Source organism: Danio rerio, chromosome 7, assembly GCF_052040795.2.
Source record: "Danio rerio strain M-AB ecotype USA chromosome 7, GRCz13ab, whole genome shotgun sequence".
Classification (NCBI taxonomy): domain Eukaryota; kingdom Metazoa; phylum Chordata; class Actinopteri; order Cypriniformes; family Danionidae; genus Danio; species Danio rerio.
Genome location: NC_141027.1, coordinates 34,278,713 through 34,292,031, shown reverse-complemented (window position 1 = coordinate 34,292,031; position 13,319 = coordinate 34,278,713). Strand labels below are relative to the sequence as shown.

General features: G+C 35.0%; 1 long non-coding RNA gene across 4 annotated transcripts in view; it reads right to left on the bottom strand.

The window, feature by feature from the left end:
- LOC147836032 (uncharacterized) overlaps positions 1–13,319 on the bottom strand; it is a 23,306-nt gene extending 9,987 nt beyond the window's left edge. Inside the window, exons 1-3 of one of the 4 annotated variants that reach the window (XR_015495869.1) lie at positions 8,216–8,408; positions 7,964–8,080; positions 6,764–6,883 (exon numbers count right to left, since the gene is read on the bottom strand). This is a non-coding gene — a long non-coding RNA (uncharacterized LOC147836032). Of the gene's footprint in view, positions 1–6,763; positions 6,884–7,963; positions 8,092–8,215; positions 8,409–12,844 lie in introns of those variants that run through there. The other 3 variants (XR_015495867.1, XR_015495868.1, XR_015495865.1) reach the window with 3 other exon arrangements.

The following is a 13,319-nucleotide window of genomic DNA, read 5'->3' as shown; positions in this document are numbered from 1 at the left end:
TCTGCTATTAATTTCAACCATTCGTCTTTAGTCGGTGGGTCTTCTTTATGCCATTACTAGGTTAAAGCTTTTTTACTTTGTGTTAATATAATCTTTAATAGATATCTATCCTCCTTTTCAAGTTTAATAAGAATATTCATCCATTCATTCATTTATTTTCTTTTCGGCTTAGTCCCTTTATTAATCCAGGGTCGCCACATCGGAATGAACCGCCAACATATAGAGCACATGCTTTTATGCAGCGGATACCCTTCCAGCCGCAACCCATCTCTGGGAAACATCCATGCACACTCATTCACACTCATACACTACGAACAATTTAGCCTACCCAATTCACCTGTACCGCATGTCTTTGGACTTGTGGGGGAAACCAGAGCACCCGGAGGAAACCCACGCGAACACAGGGAGAACATGCAAACTCCACACAGAAACGTCAACTGACCCAGCCGAGGCTTGAACCAGCGACCTTTATGCTGTGAGGCGACAGCACTTTAATAAGACCATCTCCTAGATAAAGTACATTGAATGATTTAGAAATATTAGATAATTTTATATTAATATTGGATAAACATTCAGAGAACCAAAGTAATGTTTTATTCAGATATGTTGAATAATGTGACATTTGTCAACTAAAGAAGGATAGATTTATCTGATAATTGCATACTTAAGACTTTATTAAGAATGAATTGTTTTAGAAAATGAATGTCAATAAATGTATAAAATATGGTGTTATTACTTTAGAAATATTTTGACATTATTTACAAAATTAAAATGTCCTGTTTTAGGTCCTTAATTTTAAAGAACTAAGAGTTTTATTTCTACTGACTTTGCATTGGGTTTATGTGGATTTTTACCATTGAGTATTTTAAATACCATTTTAAATAAGTAATTATTAATGCTTTTTTTAAAGTAATGTATCCAATAGTGCAGTTGGGTTAAAATTGTAATTTAATATATATATAACCCAATTCTCCATTTTTAACCCAAAGTTGGATTACAACATTTTTATTTAAAGTTAGTTGTGTTCTCTGTCATTTCTCCAGGTTCAGCAGTTAACGTGATTCTGCATAAAACACGCAGCATAATCAGCTATGGTCTGTTTTCCTATATGCATGGATGTGTTTTGGTGTGTATATCTAATTGATCTCATTTGTCAGATTGTGGAAGCAGGATCTGGGTCTGAATGGCTCTCAGCTGTGTTTCTGCGTGGTGTTTTTAACTCCATGGTGGGCTGACCTCACTGTGAACTGGGTTTCTGACTGAGTCTGGTGATTTTGGCTCAGCCGCCACTGCACTCATTCAGCTTCAACCACACCAGATCATACAAGTTGGGGATTTTATTTGTGCAACTCACAAAGAATTAACTCAAACATTTGCCTTTTGCGTATGAAAGCAGAGATGATTACAGGATGTTCTTTACACCCAATTTAATTATGAAACATTGTGAAATCAAACAATTGACTTTCTTTGAGATGCCTAATGCAATTGACGTATGCATCGAGGTTTGGTGATCTTGTGCTTTTTAAGTTGAAGGTACATTAGAAATACAGATTGCTGAATCAGATCAATGAATTAAAACACAATTTTCTTTCTTTATACATGTGTAATTAGAGTTTGCAATGCAGCAGAAGCCACTTATTTTGTTTCATGTTATTTTAATGGTTTCCTTTTGACATTGTTGGCTTAATGTTGTAAATACATATCCAATAACACTCATTAGAGTATTAGTAAAAAAAAATGTTAGACTGTTTGTTTAAAAACTGTATACCACTGTAAAATAACTTGCATAGAGAGTCAGCAGAATGTCTGTTGAGGAATCATCAAACTAAAATGTTAGTGCATATTAATGCATTGAAAACATACTGGACCTGAAGAATCATTATATTGGAATACAATATTGGAACAACATTTTTTTTTTATAAAATTAAGTTTTAAGTTTTAAATTAAATAGTTTGGATTTAATTAAATCAATTAAATAAATTCTATCAAAACTTAATTAAAAAATGTTTTTACTGGTAGTTCTTATTTTATTACTTACAAATCTGTGAAATTGTATGCACTGAAAAAGAGATTCATTGGACTTATATTTTTTAAGGTAACTGGTGACTGGTTGCAAACAATTTATATGGGCTGAATTAAAAAAAAAAAAAAACTTGTTAAAAGTAGTAATGTTTAACTTAATTTGTTTGTTTAATTTCAGCCAATAAAAAATAGTTTGCAATCACTTAAAAAATTAGTAAATCCAATTAATATTTTTTGTGTGTAATTTTCTTATTATACTTGGACCACACAAAAAAACATGCAATATATGTATTGTATTGAGGTAAATATGTAATGTCACAGTATTAAATTATGTGAGAATAACCAGTATTAATATTTTCACATGAATAATTTCTACTTGAATAATGAATAATTTCACACAAATAATTTATATTATTGACAAGCAAAAAATCTGTCTTGATTAAAACTTGAAAAGATCAACCTAATTAAACTTTTTTTTTTTTTGTTGTGCTGGTTCATTCCAATAGTAATGATTAAAGTACTGCAAAATATCTAAATGTATTTACTGTATTGGCCGATACAGTGGCGCAGTAGGTAGTGCTGTCGCCTCACAGCAAGAAGGTCGCTGGTTCAAATCTCGGCTCGGCTCAGTTGGCGTTTCAGTGTGGAGTTTGCATGTTCTCCCTGCGTTCGCGTGGGTTTCCTCCGGGTGCTCCGGTTTCCACCACAGTCCAAAGACATGTGGTACAGGTGAATTGGGTAGGCTAAATTTTCCGTAGTGTTTGAGTGTGTGTGAATAAATGAGTGTGTGGATGTATCCCAGAGATGGGTTGTGGCTGGAAGGGCATCCGCTGCGTAAAAAAAGTGCTGGATAAGTTGGCGGTTCATTCCGCTGTGGCGACCCCGGATTAATAAAGGGACTAAGCCAGCAAGAAAATGAATGAATTTACTGTATATGAATTTGTATATTTTGGGTAAGACATAAGACTAAAAAACTCCCATAATTTTAATAAGTAGCCCAAACTGTCTGTTAGTAAATGTAGATTTGTACAACTGCACAGATAGCCAGTTACGTACGCACGCACACCACGTTCACAAGCACATGAGAAAGAGAAAGCGGTAAAAATGCTGAATCAAAACTTTTTAAAGTCCTGAGTGAATATTGGAGTTACTTTTGCATGCTGAAGGAAGGATGACACCATAGCTAAAGTATTTCTTTTCGACAGGTATTGTTCTGTTTTAAAACTTACACAATGTTTCTGTAGATTTGTTGTTTTAATGCTTTATATGCACAGAAATGTTGTTCAGCCACTGAAATCTTCCGGCGAAAGATTGCTGTGACTATAAGGTTCCCTTTACGACATCGATATTGTAGATTTTTATTTAGTTTAAGAACAAAGCATAAATAAATAGCCTATTCCGCCTAGCCTGCTTTACTGAGGTAGAGTTGGTTTTATATTCACATTGATTCATTTTTGAACAATGATATTCTGTGATGCGCTCCCTATATTGTTTACCATGCTACTTTAAAAATTTAACCTGAAATATCATGTAAGCATGGTTTAATAATAAGTGTAATTCCTGCACCCTGCCAGCCAACCACTATGCATACAGTAGTCACTTTAGGACAAAGAGTTTGAGAGAGTAAGACCAGTGATCCTTGCATGCATGAAATATTGCACATTGACAAGTTTTGCTTGTTGCACGACTAAATTTCTTTTCGTTCCAAATTGTAGTATTATAAAGTACTATATTGTTTTGTAACTGGAGAATGACATGATTTAGGATTGTTTACTGTCATCTTTATTGTGTGCATTTCTGATTTAAGGAGGCGTGGTTTTGGATGGCAGGGGAGGGACTGTGTTTCAAAGATATCCTAACAGATTGCATTTTGGCAATTCACCTACTAATCAGCACAACAGATAATGCCACTTAGGAAGATAATTAAGGCAGATTAAACCAACAAATGCAAAGTGAGGCGCCATAATGACGTAACATTTACAGATTTTTAATTTTTTTTACATTTGATTCAGAGTTCTTAATCCGCTTTTCTTCTGCCTTATCCCTATACAAACTCAAAAAAAAGCACAAAGATTGGAGGGTGAAACAATGTAGGACACCTCCATAAATCATTCTATCATCAGGTAATTATCTGAATATAATATTTATCCCTTATTTTCTTTCACCCCTTTGTCTTTCATTTCCTTCATTCAGCAACTCTCCGGTTATTTTAAGTCTACGTCCATATGTGTCTGTGATGTGTAGGTTTATGTTTGTCGGAGTGAAGGCGTATTGCTGTTTATTCCTAATCCTGTCTCTGTTTTGTTTCTTTAAGCACTATGTCTGTCAGCCACCGTGGTAATTACAGTGAGACTAGAAGCCTGGCTCTGGACGTCCCGCTCCTTAAACATCCTTCAGACACAACACTGCTAGACCCAGATCCTGAAACACTGCCAAAACCATTTCCCTACCCTCTCTTCAGCTATATCCCCTTCTCTTTTACATCTCAAAGGCAATCTGAAATAACCAAAACCTTTGGATCTGTTAAAGCTGGTTTTCTTTTTGAGGCTGTTTTGCTTGCTGAGGAAAAATATTTGCCTTTGCTTCATCATATAATTTTGAGTTATTATATTTTCATAGGCTCACAGGGTTTTAAACTGGGTACTTTATGAAAGACTGAGCCACTGTGGAGCGTCCAGCATTTCCTGTCAATAGCTCTGCAGCGGAGAAATCAATACGGTCCCCATGGAGCCAGACACTGTTCTGCTGTTTAGCTTAGTGTTTATTAGACCGGCCAAAATCATACTGTCTCTGTTTGTGTGTATGTGTTTGTATGCGTATATACACAATAATTTTTTATCTGGTTTTCAGATCTGATTGGCTGATTCAATGATACAGTACTGACTTATTTTTATAGTGATTATCAGCACATCTAATAGTGTCCATCAACTTCTTTTTAAACGTGATATTAGATTATTCCATGATACTGCACACTGTTTGCATGCTAATTCCATTATGATCCATCAAAAAAAAAAAAAAAAAAAAACAATACAGACACACACATACAATGCAATATTCTACTAGTATCAAAACTCCTCCTGGCTCTTCACCTGTGTGTATCACTCACCCACAGAGTGCTAAGAAGAGGACTAATCTCACTATAGTTTGAGAAATACTGCAGCTCTTGCACCATATTTTCGAGACTTTTGTGAAAATGAGAATGTCGTTTTGCAAATAAACATTTTATTTATAAGGATAATGCCTATTTGAAACAGTGTTTCAATAGTTTTAGAGATGGGACTTACAGCACATAGCTGGTAGCACCTGGGACTTCAGAACATATATACAGGGGAGGAATTAAGAATTGAACATGTCATAATTTTACTCAGAAAACATATTTCTAAAGTTGCTGTTGACTTGAAATTTTTACCGGATGTTGATAACAATCAATGAAATCCATGAATGAAAAGAAAATAAATCTAATTTACAAATGAAGTTGTGGAAGTATTTGTAATAAAATATAACAACACAGGAAAAAGTATCGAACACATGAAGAAAGGAAAGTGTATAAAGGCAGTAAAAGCCCAGACAGCAGCTGAAATCTCTCGGTAGTTATTCAGCAACCCTCTGCCCTTTGTCATTTTGAATTAATTTCTGCTGCTTCAGTAATACATCTAAACAAAGATGATGAGGATGAAGCCATGGTGGACATTTCAGCAAGACAAAGATCTGAAATAAGGCCAAGGAAACTCTCAAATGGTTTCAGATAAAGAAAATCAAGCTGTAGAATGGCCCAGATAAATCACCTGACTTGAATCCAATAGAAAATACTAAATAATAATCAGATTTGATGGACAAGATCCACAGAACCATCAAGATTTTGACACTCTGTTGAAGTCTGTGAAAACAATCAAACCTAAGCAATGCATGTGACTTCATTCTCCACATGAGAGTTGCCTTTAGGCTGCCATCACCAAAAAAGCCTTTTAGTATTGAGTAGTATTAAAACACTTCAGTATTTCAGTACATTCTCCGTGTGTTATTCAATTGTTCTTACACATAACAATGTTTTTCAGATTTTTTCAGTTTGAATTGTTTGGGTTTTTACCAAAATCTGGTTCAGTTCCATGCCAACAGCTCCTTTAGAAATATTATTCCCAGGAAAAATCATAACGTGTTCAAATAAAGTATTGCCAGAATTAGCTTTCTAATTTTTTGGCTGACATTTATTTTCCTGTCCACATGTTGAGAGAAATTAGCAGTGCATGTATGTTTTATTAATTTTAATAATATATATTTCAGAGTTAATTTACATTTGATTAAGCGACCCAGCGACCTTCTTGCTGTGAGGCAACAGCACTACCTACTGCGCCACTACATCGCCCTTCATTGTTTTATATCTTACCAAATTATTTCAGGTATTATTATTAATATATTTCATGTTATGCAATGAATGTGTGTGTGTGTGTGTGTGTGTGTGTATGTGTGCGTGTGTGTTTGTTTGTGTGTGTGCGTGTGTGTATGTGTGTTTGTGTGTGTGTGTGAGTGTGTGTATTTGTTTGTGTGCGTGTGTGTGTTTGTGTGTGTCAGTGTGTGTGTGTGGGTTTGTGTGTGTGTGTGTTTTGTTTATTTTATCATATTTTATTTATCTATTTTTTGTGCATTCATTTGCAATGATATTGTAAAATCTGATATTGTTACAAAGTGTTAGGATGTTCTCCACCATTTCTCTCTCTGTCTTTTTCTCTCTCTATTTTCTCACCTTTGCTCTGTCTGTCTGTCTGTCTGTCTGTCTCTCTCTCTGCAGGAGGATCAGATGTTCTGGAGTCTCCAGGAGGGCAGTCGGCCGGCAGACGGACTGGCTCCACTCTAGACTGGGCATCTGAACACAGGCAGACATTTTCTCATCAGTTTTACTTTCACTAGTCTCAGCTAAACATGCTTGTTGCTAACAAACACTCCCACGCATACATGCACAGACACAAATACATCACATGCATGTGCTAGCATACAAAGAGTGTCTTTACTTATTACATTTATTATTTCAATACATCTAGGCTACACCATTTTCAATTCAAGACTAAGCAGTCCAGCACATAGTTCATATAATGGAAAATATATATAGCCTTTACATGTGGTGGTGATGATATTTAAGGATATGTTGACGGACAGTTATTTAATTAATAAAGCAAATACACACAAGCATCTGTCCAGACAATGACGACTTATGATGACAAGAAGTGTAATCTATAGGTGAGAAAACTGGCACATAATACCAGGGTTTTATATATATATATATATATATATATATATATATATATATATATATATATATATATATATATATATATACACACACACACACACACACACACACACACACACACACACACACACACACACACACACACACACACAAACACACCATCAGTTTGAGTAATAATTGCTGTTTCTTTGTATTTGTTTGTGAAATTTTGTAGTGAAAACTGATTATTTTAACAGTTCAGTATTAATGTATATTATTATTGTTTAATCAATAACTTTATTAACTGAAACAAATAAAATCTCAAAGATTTAATATTTAAGTATAGCCTAACTATTTTGTATTTCGCCTTTATGCCAAGAAAATGTTTAACATTACATAAAGTTTTTCATGATTTTAGTAAAATAACAAATTATAATAAAAAAGAGACATATAATTACGTTTGTGGGAATTATTCGGATATATATATATATATATATATATATATATATATATATATATATATATATATATATATATATATAACATAATAAGTTTTCGTGGATTTTAATAAAATAAATCAAAATAAAATAAGTAACTAGCCTACATTTGTGCGAATCATTTTATTTTATGAATTGTATGACTTTGTGATTGGGTCCATCCTTCAACTAACATTGTATTTTAAGTTACATTACTCTGTGTTTTTCTGTCAAAACTCACACTTTTAAATTGCTATTTCATCATCGTCGTCGTCATCGTAATGTCTTTCAGAGGCTCAGTGAAAGCAGAGAGGGTGACATTCCTGCCTAAAATGGCTCCCTCTTCCTCTGTCTCATCCTGTGGTGTTATTGAAGCAGTATTTCAGGCCTGTCATAAAGTCCCTCAAGGATAAAGTGTCATAACTGCCTAAATAAGTGTCTCCAGATGATTAAAGTCTTAACACCTCCAGATTACAATAACATAAGGTCCTACATTATGCTGTTGTCTGTTGGAAAATATTTCCTTATTTTATTGTATAACATAACATAACATCGATCGGACTTTAGACTCGTCGTAAATAATTGGTTTCTTGTTTTTAGGTATTTTTGTGTAAATGTCATCAATCGTCTGCACTTGCTGCCATCTAGCGGCGTCTGCACTCACTAGCATGTCGACGTGAAGGAGCAAAACAATCCTCTGGCATCATGTTTTGGCTAGTCGCCATGCAGCTAGTCAATATTTTCCTGGAAGACACATTAGATGTGAACGCTCACTGGAGCCAAGCAACCTCAGATGTTTTCCTTTGCCGTTTCTGCTTCCATTCATGAGGAGCTGGAGCTCAGCCCAAATAACTGTGTGATCCGTTTGTGATTTATAGCTGCTCTGTATTGTTTAATCTCCTAAATTATACTAGCAGGCACTGGAAATGTTTCCACGGTTTTCTAAACTCTGCCTAACCATGATGAATTTTTTTTCAACCCTCATGCCTGAAGTCTTTTGCCTGAGATATACCTTCAACTATTCTTGATAGTCTAATCAAATGACCTGTCAGCAATTTTCTCGTCTGCTTTTCCTGCTGAAAAATACAGCATATAGTGGTAAACTTTGTGTTTTAAAATAAGACTACTGGAATAGCTGGTCTAAACTGGCTAAACTGAACTACACTACCTGTCAAAAGTTTGGGGTCAGTAGAATTTTAAATGTTTTAAAATAAGCTTCTACTGCTTACCAAGGATGCATTTATTTCATCAAAAATACAAAACAAATAGTGAAATGTTATTGCAACTGTTCAAAAATAGTTTATCATTTAATTTAATAACTATTTCCAGTGATTTTAAAGAAGAATTTTTAGCTTCATTACCCCAGTATTCAGAGTAACATGATCCTTCAGAAATCACTCTAATATTTTATTATTATTATTTTATCATTATTAATATTATTATTATCATGAATGTAATTGTAATAAAAGCATTAATGACTGGAGTAATCATTTATTTTTGAAACTACATACAATAAGAAAGCAGTTATTTAAAATTGTAATAAATATTTTACAGTTTTACAATTTTTTACATTTAATAAATGCAGTCTTGATGAATAGAATAATTTTCTTCAAGAAAAATAAAATCAATAAATAAATAAACCTGACCCTAAACTTTTGACCAGTATAGTGTATATATTTGTGCTTGAATTTTGGCATTTTTAGTCTCAATTCTTTTTAAACTACTCAGTTTATCTCACAATTCCTGCCAAAATTACGACAGAATCTCATAATTAAAAGATATGAACACTATAATATGTATGCGCACTCATTCTAAAGAAATGTGAAACCATATTTGTTTTGCATTTATTTCTCACTTAAAAAAAATCTGAACTCAAACATATGAATTATGGTCCAAGTTAGTCATTATCTGATTGTTTGTTTATGTATTTAACTAAAAAAGAAACTGTCATCAAAAAGCCAAATTTATCATGAACATGGAACAAAAGCATATTCATTCATTTTCATCAGGGTCAGTTGGCATTTCTCTGTGGAGTTTGCATGTTCTCCTTGTGTTCGCGTGGGTTTCCTCCAGGTGCTCCGGTTTCCCACACAAGTCAAAAGACATGCGGTACAGGTAAATTAGGTAAGCTAAATTGTCCGAAGTGTATGTGTGTGAATGAGAATGTATGGGTGTTTTCGAGTGATGGGTTGTGGCTGGAAGGGCATACGCTGTCACTGTGTGAAACATAGGCTGGAAAAGTTGGCAATTCATTCCGCTGTGGTGACCCCTGATTAATAAAGGAACTTAGCTGTAAAGAAAATGATTGAATGAATGTATCCAAGATCTTGTCCATTCGGTTCTTTTCGGTACAGTAGGTGAAAGTAGGATTGTACAGTAGATTAAGCAGTAAAGCGAGAGCTTTGCCTCTCGGCTCAGCTCCTTTTTTTACAGATGATTTTTGGAATGAATGGTTTTATACTATATTTTAGTATTATAAACAGTACTGTAACTATTATTTATAACTTTTGTCATTTATTTTATGTTGGATCTTAAGTGGAGCATGGCCTTATATCAACGTCATTCATTTTCAGAAAAATCACAATAGTGTACCTTTTTTTTTTCAGATAAAATTGTCTGCCAAATGCATAAATGTAAACACACTCGGGAATTTAGTGTATTTTAGTTTTATCCTCAGTATCTCCTCGATATAAATTGTTTCATGAACATCACAAAAAATTAGATCATTTAACAATACCTTTGCATGCATGTTTATGACACTTTTTAACGCTTAACATTTTACAAATAAAAACAAATCCTTGTTTAACAAGACAACTCATATTATTTGTTAAACTGACCTGTTTGGGTTAATATATAATTTCATCTGTCCTTCAAAATGAAATGCTTCTTATAGTAGTGAAAAACTCAATTTTAAAGAGCAGTTTATAAAACAACATGCAATTGTGAGGTATGAGTTATGAGGGGATTTTCTATCTCTACACGTTCATTAGCAGTGTACGTTATTAAGTGGAAAGTTTTAGGAGTGAATTGCATGTTAGTTTTTGCCTCTCTAAATAAAGGCTTGTGTTTAATTAAAGAGTATCCCGTGATCAAGCTCTTCTGTAATGGCTTGTGTTTATCCCTCTCCATGTGTGAGGCAACTGCTAAAGAGACTAGACTGTTCAGACCCTGTGTTTGCTTAAGTTATATTTTTAAAGGCTGTTATTTCCTCTTAAGAATATTTGCAGTGCACACAACAGTGTTTAAGTATGGATTAAAGGGCGCTTGTAAAGCTTTTTCGAGCCCCTTCGGAGCCCCTGCTTCTCGGATCCACCCAACAGTAGCAGAGCTGAGCTCAGTCCTGCATCCACTGCTTCATCCACTCACAACTGCTGCATGTGAATAGCAGACAGAAAACAGACAATCTTATTATCCTCTTAAAAATAAAAGTTCAAAATGGGGTGTTCTCAATGAAGCCAAAAAGAGTGCTGGTAATTTAGATAACAAATAAAATAACATAATTAAATGAATACAACTTTGGCAACGCCGTGGCGCAGTAGGTATGCTGTCGCCTCACAGCAAAAAGGTCGCTGGCTAGAGCCCCAGCTAGGTCAGTTGGTGTTTCTGTGTGGAGTTTGCTTGTTCTCCCCGTGTTTGTGTGGGTTTCCTCTGTGTTCTCAGGTTTCCCCCACAGTATAAAGACATGTGGTACAGGTTAATTGGGTACGCTAAATCTGTCCCTAGTGTATGTGTGTGAATGAGAGAGAGTGTGTGTGTGTGTTTCCCAGTGATGGGTTGCAGCTGGAAGGGTATCCGCTGCGTAAAACATGTGCTGAATAAGTTGGTGGTTCATTCCACAGTGGCAACCCCAGACTAATAAAGGGACTAAGCCGAAAAGAAAATGAATTAATGCAACTTTTATATTTTATTTTTCTCAAATTCTTAACTTTTTCAATACAGTGGCAACTGCCAAGTTTGTCTTTTAAAGAATCTGAGATAGAAGTTAAAATTGTGAGTCAGATTGTGAATTGTATATTTGAGTTTAAACTTTGAGTAAAAACTTTTCCCTTTTTTTTAGGGAAAAAAGAAATTATGAGACAAAAATCAGCAACAATGCTTTTTTAAACTTATGTTGGCAATCAACAGACTTCCATAGTCAAGACGACAACACTGTAGACTCTAACCCATCTCTTAAAAAAAAAAAAATCTCTAATATCTAAAATTCAAAGATTCCAAATGAATGTTGTTCTAGAAGCAAGTAAAAAAAACTAAAAATCAGAAATAAATGACACGCAAATACAAAAAATAAAATACTAAAACAAATTCATGACATTAATACAGTGTCACGGTGGCGCAGTAGGTAGCACGATTGCCTCACAGCAAGAAGGCTGCTGGTTCGAGCCCCGACTGGGTCAGTTGGCATCTCTGGAATTTTGCATGTTCTCCACGTGTTCGCGTGGGTTTCCTCTAGTTTCCCCCACAAGTCCAAAGACACGCACTATAGGTGAGCTAAATTGTCTATAGTGTATGTGTGTGGATGAATGAGTGTATAGGTGTTTCCCAGTGATAGGTTGCAGCTGGAAGGGCATCTGCTGCGTAAAACATATGCTGGATAAGTTGGTGGTTCATTCCGCTGTGGCTACCCCTGATTAATAAAGGGACTAACCCGAAAAGAAAATGAATGAATGAATGAATTACATAAATATGTCCAATATATTGTATGTTTTAAAAAAATTTAAACCTTTTTTGCCAAATAAATTTGTGGTTCACTACTTACTAATAGATAAATTAATTAATCATTCATTCATCCATCCATTCATCGATAAATGAATTCATTCATTCTGTAGCTTCAGTTAAGCTGAGTTTTCCTTCTATAACCAACAATCCTTTCTGGGCTGCAAACTCAATAGAACTCCTTCACCGCCAGGTGGCGCTGACTTGCTTATAAATTACCAAAGAACAGCTGGCGCGACTAAATACCATCTGCACAATTAGGTATATTTTTTTATACAACAAGCTTAGTTGTTTTTAAAAGAGTTCTGGTTCTAATCAAATAATAAAAATAACAAAAGACAATAAAAAAAAATTCTGTTGGCATTACACAAACACACACAGACAAAATAAAAACAGTGATTTGATCTACCTCTGTCTAACCCAAACGACAAGCCAAGATGGCACAGGACGGTGGCATCATCACCATTTAAGGTCTGTGTTGGCGCTGGCCGATCCGTGTCATTCAGCCCTCAGTCTTTCCAACACTCTGTTGGCTGTTCGCTGTGACTCACGGCTGATAAGACCAGCATGCATCACACTCGCACAATAGAGGAGTCAGATCTCCAGTCGTGTGCACACATCAGCACGTGAATCATGGTAATCCTCACATGGGTGTGGAGGACATTTGGGCCCACAAAATATATGCCCTTCGTGCTGGGTCTGCACTCTTTTAGTCCCAGTTACTCACTCAGACAAATCAAACAGAAACATACACACGTTGAGTCACACTGCTGGTTTTGCAACGTAGCACACAGTCCTTCAAAAACACAAATCCACAGCGTCATATTATGTAAGACTGGAGTGTGGGCTGATGTTGACTAAGTAGTGGTGACCAGATTTATCAT